Source organism: Polypterus senegalus, chromosome 1, assembly GCF_016835505.1.
Source record: "Polypterus senegalus isolate Bchr_013 chromosome 1, ASM1683550v1, whole genome shotgun sequence".
Lineage (NCBI taxonomy): Eukaryota > Metazoa > Chordata > Cladistia > Polypteriformes > Polypteridae > Polypterus > Polypterus senegalus.
In genome coordinates this window covers 166,380,106-166,399,888 of record NC_053154.1, presented here as the reverse complement: position 1 = coordinate 166,399,888, position 19,783 = coordinate 166,380,106, and the positions used below count along the sequence as shown (strand labels likewise).

The window sequence follows — 19,783 nt, the reverse complement described above, 5'->3', positions numbered from 1 at the left end:
AGCGGGCCAGTGAAAAAGGAGTGTTAGTGGGAAGGGAAACGTCTTCCGTATATCTGCAGAAGAAATCCTTCCAGCGTGCTTTGAATGGTTGTCTTGCCTTAGTGAATTATATATATAGATTATTATTTGCACATCTAGCCATCAGTTGTGGATGGAAGACAACTGTGCACTTTCTTCCCTTTTACAGAGTGCACCTGACTTTGATGGCTCTTATATTTAAAAAACAGTCACTGAGTACCGCTAAGGTTTTGATCATGCTGTGGCTTCTGCCGCTGTCACCATTATATTAATATCAACATTTAAAAAAGGCTGTTCAAACATTACACACAATACTTAGAACTATTATCTATGTTCAAATATATTAAAATATTTACCTATTTTCATTTTAAAAACTTGAATCTTGCTAATTTGCCAGAGTCCCAATAGTTACTGTATATTATTAGAATATACAGAGTGTAATAAGGAAAACATGATAATGCAATACATCTTGGTGAACTAAACCTGTATTTATGTTAAGAGATTGCTCGGTCCACAATGTGCAATTTTGCATATTAATTGGGGTTCTTCTGCTTTAAGAAACCAAATGCTGCATGTAAAAGCAAAGTACAGAATAAAATCTTAAATGACAGTAACATAAGATTAACTACCTGATAGCTCTATTCTACTAATATCTAAAGGAATTAAAAATATTAATTTTAAAATACAGTAAGCTCAAGAGTAAGTAACACACCCTCACACACTGCTGTCACTATATCATTTATCCAGAACTATTTAATAAATAAACATCATTGCCCAAACTGGTCTAAAATATTAACATAAAATATCTGCAACACAGAGATGAAAACGAAGTTGTTAATTAGCACATGCAAGTAATAATTTCACTAAACTATGCACATGAAAAAAGAATGGCCCTATTTATACAAATTTAAATTTATCATTTGCTTTCTGAGTTAACTTCACACATTGATCTAACGATAGCCTACTTTTATTTCCTGCTTGAATCCCTTACTGACTAGCTGTGGTTTCTGACTGAATCTATGAAGAACTTTTAATGTTATATTTCCTTTTAAGGAAAGTTAGAATGTCAGCACTCTGCATGAAGCTGAGATTTCTCCACCCTGACAAAATCCCCTTCATTCACTTGGTACAGATGTAGCAGACAGAAATATAATATGACCAGGAATCCAAGCTTCGGGGAATGTTTTTTTCTTTCTATCATGCTAGGGCACTGCAACTGAGTGTAATGCAAGATTCACTTTATAATACTTCCTTTCCTAAAATCTACTCATAATTCTTTATTACTATCAGTGCAAGGTGTATCAATGTTTCAAGCACTCATTCACACAGTTATAATTGCAACAATTTACTGCAGAGGCGTGACCACTGCCCCCCCAGAGACAAGCTGTGCCCACCCTGTGAAATGCTCTGTCTGTCCAATGAAAACTCTGGAGAAGAATAACATTTGATTTTCACAGTTCACTTCCACGCACATTTTGCAGCACGTTTTGAACCTGTTGACCACAATCTTTAATTAAAACAGAATATACATTCCATTCTTCTTTTATTTTCTGGTTTGTAACACCAAAGGCTATTTAAAAAGCAAACATCTTCAACCTCTGTTCCTCCGCGAGCTGCTGGCTCCACGGTTGAGCCCAGCACCGCTGCTACCAACACGCAACACAGCGTACCCACGTCGGGAACTGAAACTCCAAAAGATGTAGATAAGCCTACATAATCCTCCAGCTCTGCGCCCTTGTCGGGTACTCCAAAGCTCTGCCTTCAACAAACTATACAGTCCGGTCTGCCTGACTTAAATATGGATAGCCCATCCCAGCCCATTTTAATTAATTATCCCAAGCGCGCATTCGGAAAGATACTCAGATGTTTTAGTGTAAGCTGGTATCAGTCTCGACCATGGCTTGAATATTCTGATGTCCGTGATGCCAGCCTTTGCTTTGCCTGCTGCAAATCTAGTGTTTCCAATTCGGACCGCGAGGAGATATTCACCAAACAAGGCTGCACTAACTGGAAAAAAGCTCTAGAAAAAGACGGTGGAGGCTTTCACAAACACGCGTTTAGTATCCCACACGTCAGAGCCATGTCTGCATGGCACGAGTATCGGCGCTGGGCAGAGACGGGTGAAAGCATAGTTCAACTACTGGATCCAACCCAGATAGAAAATAATAGATATTATGTGAAAAGCATTGGGGGGGCCGTTCAGTTCCTTGCAGTCAATGAACTGGATTTGCGTGGTCACAATCACGAAGGTGGGGAGGAAGGACTTTTCCTTAAGTTCTTTGATTACACAATCAAAAAAGATGCCAAACTTGCAGAAATTGTAAAATACATCCCAGACAACACAAAATACACATCCAATGTAATTTAAAATGAAATAATTGAGACTCTTGCCAAAATGGTGGTAAAAGATATCAGGACCAAATATGAAAAAGCTGACTCTCCTGGATTTTGCATTAAAAGTGACGGTATCAGGGATCGCTGTGATATTGAGAATTGATTAGATTTGTCCAGAAGTCCATCCCTGAAGAACACCCGATTGGCTTAATTCAACTGAATCAGCTTGGCTGAATATATTTGTAACCAAATTCTGTCACATCTCTCTGAGCTAGGTTACAGCCCAGACAATTTAGTGTGTCAGTGTTTTGATGGTGCTTCTGTCATGCCTGGGGCAAGGGGTGGTGCCCAGGCTTTGTTACAAAACAAAGTTGGTAAGTATATTCCATATGTACACTGCTACAACCACCAACCTCCATTTTCCAGTGATACATGCAATGGAATCAGAACCTCTGGCTAAGAAGTTCTTTGACTGGTCAAATTCATTGAACACATTTTGTCACAGAAGTCTAGAAAGACGATGGACCAGTCATTATGATGTTACAAAGTCCATTACCAACAATGAGGAAGCTATAAGGGGGCTTCTCTCAGAGGTAGCAGAGGCTGACATTGCCCCTTTTGACATTTGCATAGAGGCATGTGGTCTTTTGACCCAATTAAAAATACAGAATTTCTTCAATACAGGAAAATTCCTCCTTCATGTGCTTGGTGTGCTGAAACCAGCCAATGTAATTCTACAGGCACATGCAGTGGATTTGTGCACTGCTGGAAAGGTGGTGACAGCTTCACTAGCCACACTGAAGGAGATGAGATGCGACTCATTCTGGGAGGAGCATTTCTCTCAGTGTGAAAGTAAGCCTACCAATTCGCTCAAAAGGAAACGGAAAGTTAATTCACGGCTTAATGATAGTATTGTTGTGTCTACGCTTGGCATGAACAAATTGCTCGTAATCAGACTTTTAAAAGGGTTATGTTCAGCTACTTGATAGAGCTATTGTGGAAATGGAGACAAGATTCTCTCAGAGATATGTTGAATTATTGAGGGCCACATCGCTTCTCCTGCCAAAATCAGATTTCTTGATCATTCTCTCCTAAAACCACTTCAGGCACTTGCAGGCACAGAGCAAAACAGCATGAGCTTGCAAAATGAAATAGCTGTGGCAAAAGTGTGGTTGATTAATAAACTGCCAGCTGATGCTAATCTCTCTTAAGCATGCAAATGCATTCAGCAGTACAAAGAGGCCTTCCCTATGTTGCATTCGCTATATGGCACAGCACTCATCATTGGTGTGTCTTCAACTGCATGTGAAAGCTCTTTCTCTACTTTGAACTGCATTCTCACTCCACTCCGCCGAACAATGCTGCATTCAAGGAAGAGAAATTTAGTCATTCTGGCACATGAGAAAAACATCACAGAAAATCTAGACATGAATGAATTTATTTCAGAATTTGCCAAGAGTAACTGCAGACTGGTCCTGTAGATAATATCCAGGTTAAACACTGGAAACTGATATCCTATAGCCTCCCTAATTACTACAATGAGCCACGTTTCTGTTCTTGCTCTCATATGTTGTATACATTTGACTTTATTGATATTTACCTGGGCGGCACGGTGGCGCAGTGGTAGCGCTGCTGCCTCGCAGTTAGGACACCCGGGTTCTCTTCCCGGGTCCTCCCTGCGTGGAGTTTGCATGTTCTCCCCTTGTCTGCGTGGGTTTCCTCCGGGTACTTCGGTTTCCTCCCACAGTCCAAAGACATGCAGGTTAGGTGGATTGGTGATTCTAAATTGTCCCTAATGTGTGCTTGGTATGTGGGTGTGGCTGTGTGTATCTTGCGGTGGGTTGGCGCCCTGTCCGGTATTAGTGCCCCCCCAGACAAGCCAAATGCCCACCCACACATGATGTTCTGGTCACTCCTCTGATTTATTGGGACAAATGGTGCATTTTCTCGGAAGATTGCAGGGGTGCCGATAATTTCGGCTATGACTGTATATGCTATGCAGCGAAACATTGAACATTTTATGAACCTTGATTTGCAGAGACACACTTTGGTGGGGTGGCGAGAGAGAGAGTTACAGGCTCCACATGTTCCTGGATGGCTTTGTCATATGTAGTAACATGTTTTATCTTCAAATACTGTATTGCTTAAAGTAAACAATTTGTAAACAGCAGATCTTCCTGATCGGATCCTTGCTCAATTTTTCTACTGGGCACTACTCGGCAACATAGGCAGAGTGGACAAAGTCACATGAAGAAAGAGCAGTGGAGATTTTGCTTTTTTATTTAAAGTTCAAAAGAAGTTGTGGATAATGAAATATATGTGTTGAACGTCACAATATTAGCTTTTGCACACTGAGTTATTGTAAATATTGAATTTAATCAAAATTTTTTGATTAAATTTAGATTTTTTTTTGTCCAGCCTTATGTGACAGGTGGGACAATATACAAAAACAACTGTGCAAAGTCCATGGTAAATAAGTTATGTGCCAAAAGAAAAACCTGATCCATACTGAACTGTAAACAAAATGAGCCAGAAGCTGCCATGCCAATAAAAAGGAGGCACTAGTAAAGTGCAGAGGCAGTCCAAAGTAAGAAGATGCACATGCTTGTGACAGTGCAGGTCCTGCTCCATGCTTCCACTTCACTTCTGGGAGCCTCAAACTCACCACCGTCAGTAATGTAACTGGATTAACTGGCAGATGGGAACAATCACATTGAGCATTGGGATGGTGCAAAAGATGCAAGTGCTTTTATTAAAAAATTCAAACTAGATAGTGTCCAACTAAAGTGCACTGTTCAAGAAATCCATAAATAAATAATCCATAAAAAGGGTAAAAAAAATATCCAAATGTTTAAAACAAGGATACAATGAGAATAAAAACCTGCAGCCATCATTGGGGCAAATCAGCCAAGAACAGCTCCTTCCATGTCTCTCCAGCTCACACATGGCTTGCTCAGCTGGAGAGACTTCAGTCACCCGTTTTGGCTGCCTCTCTTGGCGTCTGCCAGACTGTTCAAGGTCGGTTGTCCTCCAATCTTCCTTGTCGCACACGCATTTGTCCCTTGGATCCCTAGGAAGGATGCCACCTCGACCAAACCCACTCCTCTACATTAAATCACTGGGTGCGATCCGTCCCTCGAGCGCTGATCACTCGCTTTAACACAGGACTCCTGATCTCTCTTTCAACCAGCTTGCTTGTCCACTCTCTTCCACCGCCCCAATGCTGCACTCTTGCTCTCTAAGCCTCTTTCGTGTCTCCTCCCAATCTCCCGTGCCAGCCCATACTTATATGGCTCCGTGGGCACAGCAGCTCAACTAAGCACTGCAGGAAGCCGATTAAGCAATTGAGAACTACTGCACCCTCACGTGCATGTGCGACTGGCTCCAATTACCTCATCAACTCCAAATGGCTGCACGATCGCACCCATGGAGACTGATATGGCCACATGGATTACTGATTTGCGCACCTGCTATATCACAATGCTACTAAACACAAAGTGAATGAAGTATCACCATTTTGTGTCAGTGGGCTGCTAACAGCTTTTTAGATGCTTGTTGAGTGCTGATATGAACAATTTTATGATAAGTTAATCATGTCACTTGCTGTTTAAATAATTCATGAAATGAAACATTAAAGCATGAATGTCATTTTTATAAACTATTTAAACAGAAAAAAAATATTTTCCATTTATTTTATTTTGTGTTTCCAGCTGATTGAAAAGTGTTATTTTGCTTGTTACGATTAAATGCTGATTATATGTTCAGCTTCAGTGTCACTTTGGAAAGCTGCTTTTGTTAAAGCATCACTTCACATTACTCTTGCTTGAGGTACAGTGATGTGAAAAAACAAAACTGTGTAAAGTGTCACCAAAAGGTGCCAAGAATCTCCCCTGACTGCTCTTTAACAGGCCTACATGCCATTTGTCATTTACAAATGTTTACATAGCCACAGAAATATGCAAATATTGTTGTAAATGTCTAGACTATTTCTACAAAAACATTTTATGTGCCCAGCTGAGCAACAGCACCAACAAAAAAGTTTTTTCTTCTTTTGAAAACATATGCTAACATTTAAGGTGAAAAAAATCATAAAATATTACATGCTGTATGCCGAGAAATGTTTTATTTTGTCATTCATCCACTCTGTTTAAGGCTATCTGTATTTTTTGAGGTTAGAACAGTAGGAATGTGCTATCAGGATGCTGAGCTGAAGGGCCATTAATGACAAAGAAAGGATTCAGACAATTTCTGGTATAGCCTTGTAGATTATAGTGTTTAGAAAAATGTGCGTTAGGGGAATTTAGGAGATGAAGTCTGGTTCTGAAGTAATAGATTCCATTAAAACTATTCAATACATTACATTTGGTAGGGTTGGAGATACTGAAGTTTAAGTGATATAGTGTATAATGTACTTTTGAGACAAAGAAGGGCATGGATGGGAGCCAATTACTGATCTTGCGCTACACCCGAATCAACTCGGGATCCCGGTTGGTAACCCCCCAGGCAGACACGCAGTCCAGTCCTACCCTCCAGAAATGACCCTCCATCGGCCGCAGCCAGGTGTTACATGGGCGACCCCTTGGCCTGGTCCAGCCACTTGGGTCCCCAACAAACGAGGATCTTATGAGCCGTATCACCCTCGGGGAAACGCGCCACATGGCCATAGTTCTGTAACTGATGCTCCCTCACAATGCAGGTAATGTGCCTCATTCGGGATTCCATGAGCAACTGCTCATTCGACACAAAGTCAAACCAACGGTACCCAAGGATTTTCCAGAGAGACACAATACCAAAGGAGTCCAGTCTTCATCTCAGGTCACTGGATAGTGTCCATGTCTCACAACCATATACAAGACAGGAAGCACCAGGACTGTAAAGACTTGGACCTTCGTCCTAGATATCGGGAGCGCCACACACCCCTTTCTAGCGACCTCATGACCCCCATGCTCTCTCAATCCATCTACTGACTTCACAGAAAGAGTCATCAAAGACATGAATATTACTGCCAAGGTAAGTAAACATCTCTCCGCAAACAGACACACTGCTGAGAGCTGCTGCAAGAGGTCATTAAAGGCCTAGATCTTGGTTTTTATCCAGGACACTCGTAAACCCAGACACTCAGACTCCTCACTCAGTCTCTTGAGAGCCCCGATCAGAGCATCGTCAGCAAAGTCAAGATCCGTGAATCTTTCTTCACCAACAGATGCCCCACAGCTTAGAAAGAACCAGTGTTCTAATTTCCATAACTGATTTTGAAGTGTGCATGAGACAGAATAAATGCATATTAGTTTATTAGCCATTACCAGTACAAGAAAAATAAAATTCTTAAAAAATAATAAAGTCAAAATATTCTCAAAACAACTATTTGAAATATATTTTAGATGCTTTGATACACTCCTTTACATTAATGTTGCTATGAAAACTATTAAACCAGTGCATCTTGTCCCCAATAACAGCAAGTGCTTTTCTTAATACTGTACAATCAACATTAGAAGAGGATAAAATAGAGCATAAATAATGTAATATCAGATCAAGCATGATCAAACTGTTACCCACTGTAACACTAATGCATCAAAGTTTTATGAAGAGGATGGAATATGGTTGTGTAAATTTTCACAGAATATTTAGCTATGGTGTTGCTCCCATCTACAGCAATGAATTTTATGGTTTGATCTTGTAATACACCACTAAAAGACAAAATTAAATAAAATGTATTATTACCCTTTTTTATGATCTACAAAAGAAATTTACTTTGACTTTGTTTATGTAAGTCTGAAAAACACACATCATATTTACCCACTCAGTAGTAACACTTTAAACAGTGTTAAATTTAAATTCTACAATTTAAGGAAAGACTGTTGCTGAGTCTTGACCAGGTTTCAACAAACTGTAGGTCTTTCAGAACCTGGGTTTTTCAAGTTGTTGCAGTCTGAAAAGTTCTGGAATGGTACAATCTTATGCAGCCTACCGAAGGCAGCACACTACAAAATAACACAGTATCCCTCATTTATTCCGAATAGCTGCATCTGCAGATAATTTCTTTGCACCTAACTTTCATGACTAACATTTCTATAATAGTAAAAATAATATTAAAGTTGGAAGCCTTCCACTTCTTAATTGCACTCCTTCCAAATAAATTTTGGAACAGATTTTTTTCTACCACACTGCTCTACTGTTAGCTATAAGTTCATCAGTTGTACTAAGAATAGATTTTTAAACACCTCTCGGACACCCCTAAAGTATTATTCTATTCCTCATCCCACTCCTGTTCATTGTTAAACCTGAGATCCCTGACTAACTAATGTGCAAATACTGCTATTTCCAAATAATAAAATAATAAATGATTAAGCATAAATAACATGTTTGCAAGATAAAGATGCACAAATAACACAAAGTTCAAAATCTTAGTTTTTCACAACTAAGGTTTTGAAGCCAATACCTACAGTAGGTAACATGTATGTTTGAACATTCCGAACTACTTACAGTGACAAGACATACTGTACACTGGCAGCATAATACTGCATATTCACTTGCCCTCCAAATAGCACACCTGATAGAAAATAACATTAGAACAAGGCAGTTTGTACACGTACAAGAAGTCTCACTTTACCTTGACTGTCTGTGTCTGTACATGTTTGGTTAAAACGTGCATGTTCTTCACTCAGTGAAGTGATGGTTAAGCTTCAGCAGAGGTTGGCTCTCATTTTTCATGTACAGTGGAAGCTTGAATTGCAAGTAACTTTGTTTGCTAGTTTTTTGCAAGACAAGCAAAAATTTTTAATAAATTTTGACTTGATAAACGAGTGAGGTCTTGCAATACGAGTAGTCCGTATATGCTTTGTCTGCCGAGCGTCACATGATCACAACTGAGCTGATGGTTCCTCTCTTTCTCGCTGCTGGATTGTGGGCAATCGTCAGTCAGCGTGCCTCACTCAAATAGTCAAGACCTGTATGAGCGTATAATGTTTACTACAGCATTGTGACCATGTGTGTGTGCTGTGACGTGTGAGTCCCCATCTTGCAACCCAAAACACAAAGCTGAGTGTCAATACTTTAGCAACACCATCTATATTCAGCTTGAAACAGGAACAGCGCGGTTATGTATTGTAGCGGGATCTGCCACTCTCCTATACACAAAACAGCAGTCAGGCAGGGTCATGCCCTGGTTAGTGGCCAAATAATACTGTGCCCTGCGCATTTATGATGTTCCTTGTATCGCCCATCAACGGCAGGTGCTTATAGCATGACCGCGATCTTTTCGGATTCGCTTTATACGGTGAACTGCTACAGCGCTGGCTGCCTGCGGTCACTTCCGGGATGCTCTTCCACATGTCGTCCCGTTGGGTGAAATCCCACAACAGTTTAGAAACTCACTCACACCAGCCATGATTCTTTTCAAAGGTAAAGTGCAGGTTAATTTGTTTTATGTATTTTTACTTTATATTTTGTATTAATCATTTTTATATGAAAAGTTTTGGGTTGTGGAACAAATCATCTGAGTTTCCATTACTTCTTATGGGGAAATTCGCATTGATATACGAGTGCTTTGGATTGCGAGCATGTTTCCAGAACGAATTATGTTCACAAACCGAGGTTCCACTTGTATTCTTTCTTTCTTTCTGTCAGCTGTCCGTGAGGAGTCTGTGCCGTTATGCCGCGACAGTTTGTGTGTGGTCATGTGACTGCATGTGACGTCTGATTTGTGAAACGGAGCCATGTGATTATTGTTGCTACGTCTGACTGGTGAAACGGAGTCTTGTGATTATTATTGCTACGTTTGATTGGTGAAACAGTCATGCAGTAGATCCACTGGCGGCTTCGCTCTGGCAAAAATACAGTATAGCGTATCTAATGGAAAAAATTAACGATTCGAGTGTTGCCGAATGTAGCGAAGTACATTCACAAATGTACTCAAGTAATAAGTATGGTGCAGTAAAACTACTCTTAGAAGTACCATTTTTTTAAAAAGCTACTCAAGTAAATATAACTTGTTATTACCCACCTCTGGTGACTGCTGAATAGAAATCAGCCTGTGCTTGTTGCTGATTTGACAGCATGTTTTGAAATCAAAATGACAAGCATGTCTTTCTCCAATAAGCTAACTGAAATCAGCTTTTGAAACAGTCCTCACATATTATTCAGGAACAAATCAATATCATTTTATGCACATGAGATGTCCTCCCAAGATGTCGGCTCAAGTGAAAAAATAGCATACTATAGTATATTAATAATGTGATACAATTTTTAAAAGTATAATAAAAATATATATTCTTTAAGTACATTTTTTTCAAACACACTTTAATTGTAATTTTGCGTACTTAAAAAAAAAAAAAAAGTATATTTTAAATGAAAATGCATTTTTGTGTAATTAAGCATACCTGAACTTATGTTTAATTGTTTGAAAGTACAGTTTGGTGTATTTGTATATATTTTTATATATTTTCAAAATATATATTATAAATGTAAATGTCCTTTAGTGTATTTAAACAGTTCAGGAAAAGGCAATATAAAAAGAAAAAGGATTCAACATTGACAAGCTTCTGTTCCATGATCGCCGCATTCCCCAGGAAAGCAAACTCAGGCAGTCAGTGTCAGGTACCCCTTCAGTGTAATAGGAACCACAGCACAGAGAGAGGTGTGTACATTGCAACAGGTACACATGTCGTAAATGTAGGAAGGACGGTTCTTGGGTGTGTGGGAGCTGTTAACATTTGAATTTGATGATTGCATATAGAGCAGAACTGACCTCTCTGCACTATTCTTTCCTCTGCATGTCCTGGAGTACAAAAGAACTACCACCATGCACCAAAATGTGGAGACTGGAAGAGATCGGAAAAAAAAACCCCAAAAAAACGCAGTCACTGATTAGAACTGCAAGAAGGTATGCAAATGAATATAAATAATATGAATAATGTTGCATCAGTGCCACAATGTTTTCCGAAATGTACTATACAGGTCATAAAATAAATAGTTCCAAATATCATATATACCTATGTCTCTGTTTTTTTGTCAGTGTGGCTATGACATCATGGACCATAAGGTGCATACTGATTCAGTGTGAGCAAGAACACTCAATACAACTGAATAAAAAAAATTAAGTGACAACGAGATACCAAGAAGACATGATTCACCAGCATTTGTGTGTCAGATTTTCTCTCTCCAGATCAGAGAATTTCCAAGGAAGAGGGTGGCGGGCTGGTCGCAAGGTGTCCTGGATCAGCTGGACCCCACCCACCAGGATCAATTTCCAGCTATCCTGACTTCCAGGTCAGACAGGGGGTCAAGTCTCCACAGGTAGGCAGGCACACATGGGCAACCCTGATGTCTCCGTTCTCTTACAAAGGTTATCCTGCAAAAAGAAGCTCACCAGGAAGATTCGTGAACACATTCTGGGCAACGGCATCAACCGGCTGCACAGATATCTGCTCGAGGAGCACACCATGTCCTGGATGTCATGGTATACTATGTACCTGTCGGCATGTGCCAAGTTCCTGGCACAGGGTGTCCAGCAATCTGAAGCTCCCACGCCACCAAAACCAATGACCCCAGTACCAGGTACAAAATGGTTGCTGTCCATCTACGCCAGGGAGGTGGCTTTGCAAGGTAGAAGAGACCAAGGTCAGGATCACCTCCATCCTCGGCACAATCTTGAAGATGGACTTAACCAAGAAGGTGAGCAATACTGCTATCCCCTCCTTCCTTTGAGTTGTCATTCTCCCTTTCATCATTCAGATGACCGAGAAATTCGCAGGTGCTGCCGCCAGTACGGCAGCCTGGGTGACTAACATGTGGAATGCGCACAGCTAGATCTTGATAAGCGTCTAATTGTCGCCAAGGGCGCTGACCTGTACCCCCACAGCCACCAGGTTGAAGCAGCAGTACTGTGATGCCAGTGTGTCCCTGCCTCTGGTGCTGTATGAGTGTTTTGAGTGGGTCCAGGGAGATGTCGTCTGGCTGTGACAGCCCAAGGCTGGCGAGGTGGAGACAGGTCCCCGGGGCTCCGACACTGGAAGCATCCCATTGAAGGAGTAGGAGATCAGCCAGCTAATTGACAAGATGCTGGAAGCCTTTAAGGACGCCACTGACACCATGTGTATCCCGCTTTTGGACAGTGACAAGACCTAGGGCATTTGGAGAATGCAGAGGCGCCACCTCCACTGCATCCAGGATCCAACTGGTGTGCACCTGTACATGCAGACTGGGCAGCTGGTCAAAAGGGGGAAATCACACTGCCAGTGTTCAGGCATACACAGATTTCAACTTCATTGGAGTTGTTCCACATCTGGACTGCTTCATACCTGGTAAGGGGGCCCAGAAACCTGTCCTTTGTGACCTGTGTTCTGAGAGGGAGTGGGTGGAATTGTATTTTTCTCTCCGTCTCACTCAGTTTTTAAGGCACTTCAGCAAGTGTGGCATATCTCCAGGAAGGCCTGACGCGGTGGAACAAAGACTGTGCAGCGCAGGCAGTGGAGACAGCAGACCGTCATCTTGTCTGCTACAGTGGCCAAAAAAGCACTCCCTCAATAACATGAGCAAAAGTCTGCTTGGCATGAAGCTGGTTGAGGATTATACCCAGCCCACGAAGTACACTGGTGAGGCAGGCTTCCAGCCCTTGTCTCTCTGTCTATCTCCCTCCATCCTTCCCAACTTTTAATTTTAAACCAGTTCCCTCTTTTCCACAGGTGAGTTCATCGGCATCCAGTACCTGTTTTCGCAGACCAGTCAAGTAATGGAGGAAGTGATGGGCAGAGATCCCAACGCTCCGGATGGGACTGTGTGGTGTTATGGGTCCACAGCTCGTTGAGTAAAGGCCATTTTTAAATAAATAATCAATGTGCTCGCGGCTTAGCGAGGGACGTTGAGCCATAGTGAGCCGCGGGGCGATCCGTAGGGTGTGGGCGTTTCTCACCTAGTGCACAGATGAGGAACTGCCCACATTCATGATTGTCCCGCGGCTAATGCTGCAGCTGCTGTGGCCCTCGTCATTTTAAAAAGAAGCGCGAGTCGGTTTTAAAAGGAAGAAAGAAACGTTCGGGGGGTAAAAGAAACGATCGGAGAGAGAAAGGAAAGGAGAGGACGGAGGTTATCGGGAGCAGGAGAGGAAGCAGGTCGGTGAAAGAGAGAGCCGCGAAGAGCGAGCGGACGGGCGAGCGAATGAGCGCTCGTGGGCAGCTGCGTTGAAGCTGGGTGTTAGGCCGACACCCACGTGTTGGTGTTGATGTCGCTCCCGCTGAGCGATCAGGTAGCGGGAGTGACCAGGGAAGGCGACTGGCCGCGGAGAGGCCATGGAAAGGCAGCGGAAGTCGGGAGACTTGGTGGTGGGAATCCCCAACGTGAGCGACCTGGCCGTTGTGGGAAACCAAGTTCTCCGGGACTGGGATGAGTGCCATACCGAAGCCAGGGATCGGGAGGTCTCCAGTCTCGTGCGTGTGTTTCAGGAGGGCAGCTGCAGAGAGCGTCTTGCCTGCTGCGATGCCCAAACGGGATTAGCAGGTGAGACGCATACAGAAAATAGGCACCGGATTTTGTTAGTGTTTTAAGACTGCTTCCAAGAGAAGATTTTAACCTCACGATTTTAAGGATTGTTTTTTCTATTTATTGATTTTTAACCTCCACGTGTTTCTTTTTATGGATTATTTATTTAATGAATATGAAGAACTGCACTATTTATTTGAACACTGTTTTTGTTTTGTTGACTGCTTTTAATAAAAGCACTATTGCACTTTTTGTATACCACCCCTTGCTCAATTGTTTATTTGCCTCCATTGACTAGCTCACTCGGCAACATTATCGACGGTGTTGGGTTCATGTGCTTCCAATATCAAAGGGAGTGTGGAGCCTGAACCCACATCGTCACAGACCGAGAAAGACAACGACAGTGACAGAATCGACGAGGGCTTCCAAGAGGAGGAGGGGTCAGTAGAACAGCCTCTGGAACTCAACTCTCTTCAGTCTGGAGGAGGACTTCGCAATGCGACTGCCAAACCCAGGTTGTCTTGAGATGTCCCAGTCGCGCCCTGCCACTGGGGTCTCATATGTCCAGTCCGGGCCAGTCGATCAGAAGATGTCCCCTGGAGACAAGGCCATTCAGGGGGTGTGCCACAAGCCGGTAAGTCTCCCCCAAGGAGTTATGATATACCCGTGGGATTACCTGGTGAATACTCCTCTCTTCCCCCAACAGGATAGCTTTGGACCTGACAGTGGCCTGGGTTACAAGCAAATGGTCAACCTGGGCTACAGTCTTGTTGTGTTACCATGCGTACGTAATGCAGCTCCAAGTGGCACAGATTGTCACCCTCTGGGAATGACTGCCGGAGGGTGACAGGACCCTGATTCAGTTCACACCACACTACCAAGAAAGACTAGTGAAGGGGAGGTTCCGACGCAAGCACTTGCACACCAGTGTCACCCCAGAGTGGAAAGCTTGCAACGGTAGATACTTGACTTCTCTGACGGCCTCTTTCTTTTTCATCAGATGCATCAATGGCAGGACTGACTCTCTCCTCTTTGTGGTATAGCAGGGTCCTTGGCTCAAAAGGAAAGGACAGTTTTAAATAAATAATCGCCACATTCGCGGCTTAAAGAAGGGGCATGGTAGTGTGGCAGGAGCGGTTCCCGGGTGCAATGTGGGCTTGGACGTTTCCATACTGAAGTAGACAGGTGTGGGATCATCCATGTCCTTGATTCATGCCAGGAGTTGCTAACTGTACCTGTACCACATCCCCATTATAAATAGGAGAAGCGCGAGTGCGCAGGGAGAACAAGGAAAGAAAAGAATCGAGGTTATGGGAGAAAAAGGCAGGAGGGTGAAGGAGTCGGTATGCATGAGTGAGCGAGCAAGAGCAGACTCGCTGTAATAATGAGAGGCAACTGAAAAGTGAGCCCTAGCAGGGTGTTTGGCCTGCACCCAGGGGCAGATGGATTGGGTCACTCCTGCGGAGTTTTGCAGAGTAGTAAGAGTAACCATGATCGAGGACGGCTTGCCGCATAAGGCAGCAGAAGTTGGAGGTTGAAGCCCCAGCGTGAATGCCCTGGTCATTGGGGAACCCAAGTCTCGGTCTGGCCAGAGCCCTACAGAGCCAGTGATCGAAAGGCTACCAGATCAGGAGAAGGTCAACTGCAGGTAAGCCAACTGCCCTGGGTGCAGAGCCTTGGGCGAAACAGGGGAGCCGCCAGGTAAAGGCGGCACCGGGTTTTTAAAGGACTGCTTCCAGCTATTATTGATTTTTAACCTTGTTTTTAAATGGAATTTTTATTGGATTATTTTAACCTCTACTTTAGATAACCGTGTTTTTAATGGATTAATTATTTATGGACATTTTGATGCGCTGCACTTTATTTGGACACTGTTTTGATTTTGTTTTGTTTGTTTTTAATAAAAGCACTTTCTGCACTGTGCACCTTTCCCTTGCTTGGTTTGGTGTCCTCATTGTACAGCTCATTCAATTACATTACTGACCGTGTCAGGTTCAAAAGGCTCCCACAGGAGAGATGGCAGAATACAGCAAGACCCACATCAGCACACTTTTCCCCCATCCTTCTGTAGGTGCATGGTTGGCCAAAGCAGTTTGTATCCAGCTGTCCAGGGTTCACCCTGAGGGAACCACCATCTGTGGTGTGAGGGTGAACTGTTGGGCAACCATCATGAGGGATCACATCTGCATCCAGGAGAACATCCTCACAAACCCAGTACTCCTTTCCCTGACCCTGTATTCAGCACATCCCCTTAATCAATGCACCCTAGCATAATTAAGTACACACTGGACGAGTGGGGTCCCCCGTGCACCTCTCCTCCCCCCTCTGACATCCTTTGCTGTATGTTCCTGCAGGCACTACACTCACACCAGGGACCTGGTACGGTAGGCTCTGGAACAGGCCGTGCCATTGCTGAGCACCTCGGCCCTGGTCTGTCTGGTCAGGTGACACTCCAAGCTCGGGGGCCAGTGGATGCGACACCACTTGTCATCAAGCACCCCCACGCCCCCCACACCAAATGAAGAACCTGCCACCTAGCCAATCCTCTGCTGGCCGACACTGCCATTCCTCTCCCTCCACCACCACCAGCACAACTGCTTGGAGATCCTCCCCAAACCAAAAAACTAACAAACAGAAGAATGTGAAGGCCTTAATTTGCCTCGGGGAGGAATCCTTTTGCTCCACCGCAGCTGACAAAAGAGTATAGGAGTGGCTGTAGGAAAAAAGGAGGGAGAAGCAAGATGGTGCCTGGGGGAATGCCCATTAAAGGAGTTTGTTTTTAACATGTATTTTTATTTATTTAATATGTAGATGGGTCCAAGCTTTTTTTTTTGTTCATGAGGTGGTCTGCTTAAGATTTTGTTAATCTGAATAATTGACTGGCACTTTATATGCTGGCAGGGAGGCCAATCTCTGCAAGTGGCTGGCACTTTGTATGTTGGCAGAAAGGGAGATCTACTTCGTTTCTCAAGCCTTTTTTGCTCTTTTTGTGCGTACAATCTCTGCAAGTGACTGGCACTTTGTATATTGGCATGAATGTTTCTTTTTTAATTTTGGGCTTCATCTGCAGGTTATGTCACTGACTGTAAAATCGTTTTCTGCCTTTTGTATTCTTTTTATTTACTGATTGTATTTTTTATTTAAACAACACATTTATTTATTGTAATTCTTTTGTGTTCTGTTTATTGTATGTATATAGTTATTTGATGTTATTTATTAAAAAACCTTGGATTGTTGATTGAATCGTTGTGTCTATCTGCTTCTGTTGATACACAGCGATGATCAGTTGTCCACCATTTTAAGGGCTCTCTGTCTATGTTCCCATGGCGACACGGCTAATCGGCTATGTGCCTGCCCCTTTCACCTTTTACGGACCTGGCACTACTCCGCCGGCAGCCCTCTTCCGTCACAAAGATCAGCTTACATTTGTTGTGCACACTAATCCTTACTTTCCTCTGCTGTTCTTTTTGTATATTTTCTGTGGTGGCGATCTGTGCCGCCAACCCCACGTGATCAAAGCACCATGGAGTCCCCCCAGATGTCCACATGACCATCATCATCTAATTCTTTCACATGAAGCCTGAAAACCATGAGGATTGATTTAGATCATTTAAGTCAGGTACAATGCCCAGTGGGGGCTGGGCAGTATCATGGCCTTGATATCCCTGCAGATTTTTGTTTTTTCTCCAGCTGTCTGTTTTTTTGTTTTTTCTGTCCTTTCAGCTATCAGACTTTACTTTTTGTTATTTAGTATTGCTTAATGTTATTTTTTATAAACTTTTCTTTCTTAATCTTGTAAAGCACTTTGGCACTTTGAGCTACACCACTTGCATGAAAATGTGCTATATAAAAAAATGTTGTTGTTGATGAATTTAATCCACAAAGTCACAAGATGCTCATGAAGCATGAGGAAATGCTGTATTTCAAACACTGCTGTATTCCATTTTTAAAGATGTGAATGAACACTTGTTAGAAATGTAATATGTAACTAAATATACACTGTGTGCACAATTATTAGGCAAGTGAGTATTTTGACCATATCATCATTTTTAATGCGTATATTCCAACTCCAAGCTGTATTAACTTGAATGCTTATTGGATTTAAGCACGTCAGGTGATGTGTATTTGTGTAATGAGGGAGGGTGTGGCCTAAGGAGATCAACACCCTATATCAAGGTGTGCAGAATTATTAGGCAGCTAGTTTTCCTCAGGCAAAATGGGCCAAAAAAGAGATTTAACTGACTCTGAAAAGTCAAAAATTGTAAAAAGTCTTGCAGAGGGATGCAGCACTTTTGGAATTGCTAAGATATTGGTGTGTGATCACAGAACCATCAAACATTTTGTTGCAAATAGTCAACAGGGTCGCAAGAAACGTGTTGAGAACAAAAGACGCAAATTAGCTGCCAAAGATTTGAGAAGAATCAAACGTGAAGCTACCAGGAACCCATTATCCTCCAGTACTTTCATATTCCAGAGCTGCAACCTACCTGGAGTGCCCAGAAGTACAAGGTGTTCAGTGCTCAAAGACATGGCCAAGGTAAGGAGGGCTGAAACCCAACCACCACTGAACAAGAAACATAAGTTGAAACGTCAAAACTGGGCCAAGAAATATCTGAAGACAGATTTTTTTCAAAGGTTTTATGGACCGATGAGATGAGAGTGACTCTTGATGGACCAGATGGATGGACCTGTGGATCAGTAATGGGCACAGAGCTCCACTCCAACGTGGAGGTGGGGTACTGGTATGAGCTGATATTTTTAAAGATGAGCTAGTTGGACCTTTTTGCATTGAAGATGAACTCAAAATCAACTCCCAAACCTACTGCCAGTTTTTCGAAGACACTTTCTTCAAACAGTGATACAGGAAAAAGACCATGATTTTTATGCAGGCCAATGCTCCCTCACTTGCATCGAAGTTCTCACTCGTGGCCAGCCAGTAAAGGCCTTAAAGATGAAGGAATAATGACATGGCCCCCCTTCCTCATCTGACCTAAACCCTATCGAGAACTTGTGGGCACTTCTTAAACGCTAGATTTACGGGGGAGAAAAACAATACACCTCTCTGAAGAGTGTCTGGGAGGCTGTAGTCACTGCTCCACAAAAAGCTGATAATCAACAGATCAAGAAACTGACAGACTACATGAATGGAAAGGCTTATGACTGTTATTGGAAAGAAGGGTGGCTATATTGGTCATTGATTGATTGATTTATTTTTTTTGAAATGTCAGAGATGTTTATTTGTAAATTTTGAGGTGTTTGTTTATTATTCTCACTATAACAGATGAAAATAAAGTGAGATGGGAAAATTTTCATTTTTCCTTTAGTTGCACAATAAATCTGCACACTAATAGTTGCCTAATAATTGTGCACATATGTATTCCCCTGATGATGTTCACACTCACATTTCCGTTGTGAAACATTCAGGTTTCAGGTTTATTAACATTTTGGATTGACTGATAGCACTGTATTTGTTCCATATTAAAATTAATCCTCAAAAATACAACTTGACTAATAATTGTGCACATAGTGTAAACATGATAAACCTTATAGACATTAGCTAATCTTTTAGAACAGTTTTGGATATTTAATTCTATTATATTTAGTTTTGATCACTGATGCCCACAATTTGAGAAATTTTACAAGTTAAAAGTTAAAAATATCAGCAAACTCATCTTATCATCTCTGCCTGTGGTTCTGTCTGGGACAATCTGCCAATCAGCACTACACAACTTTTTAGGTTCTGGGCCAGTTTCACCAGCTGTCACCATTTGTGGCCAATATTTTGAAAACATTTTAAGCATATACTTCATCAATGAACAAAAGAATTCCATTATGGCTCACCATGGATACACTACAGTAAGATATAAGATAACAAGCTGAACTATAAAGTCTAACCGGCCACGTTATTCAAAGGGCCAGGATATTATTCACACTCACAATGATTAAGCACACGTAT

The 19,783-nt window shown here is 42.3% G+C and overlaps 1 protein-coding gene across 5 annotated transcripts in view; it reads right to left on the bottom strand.

Moving 5' to 3' along the window:
- Window positions 1-19,783, bottom strand: part of gigyf2 (GRB10 interacting GYF protein 2) — a 343,857-nt gene that overhangs the window by 122,288 nt on the left and 201,786 nt on the right. The window lies entirely within an intron of this gene.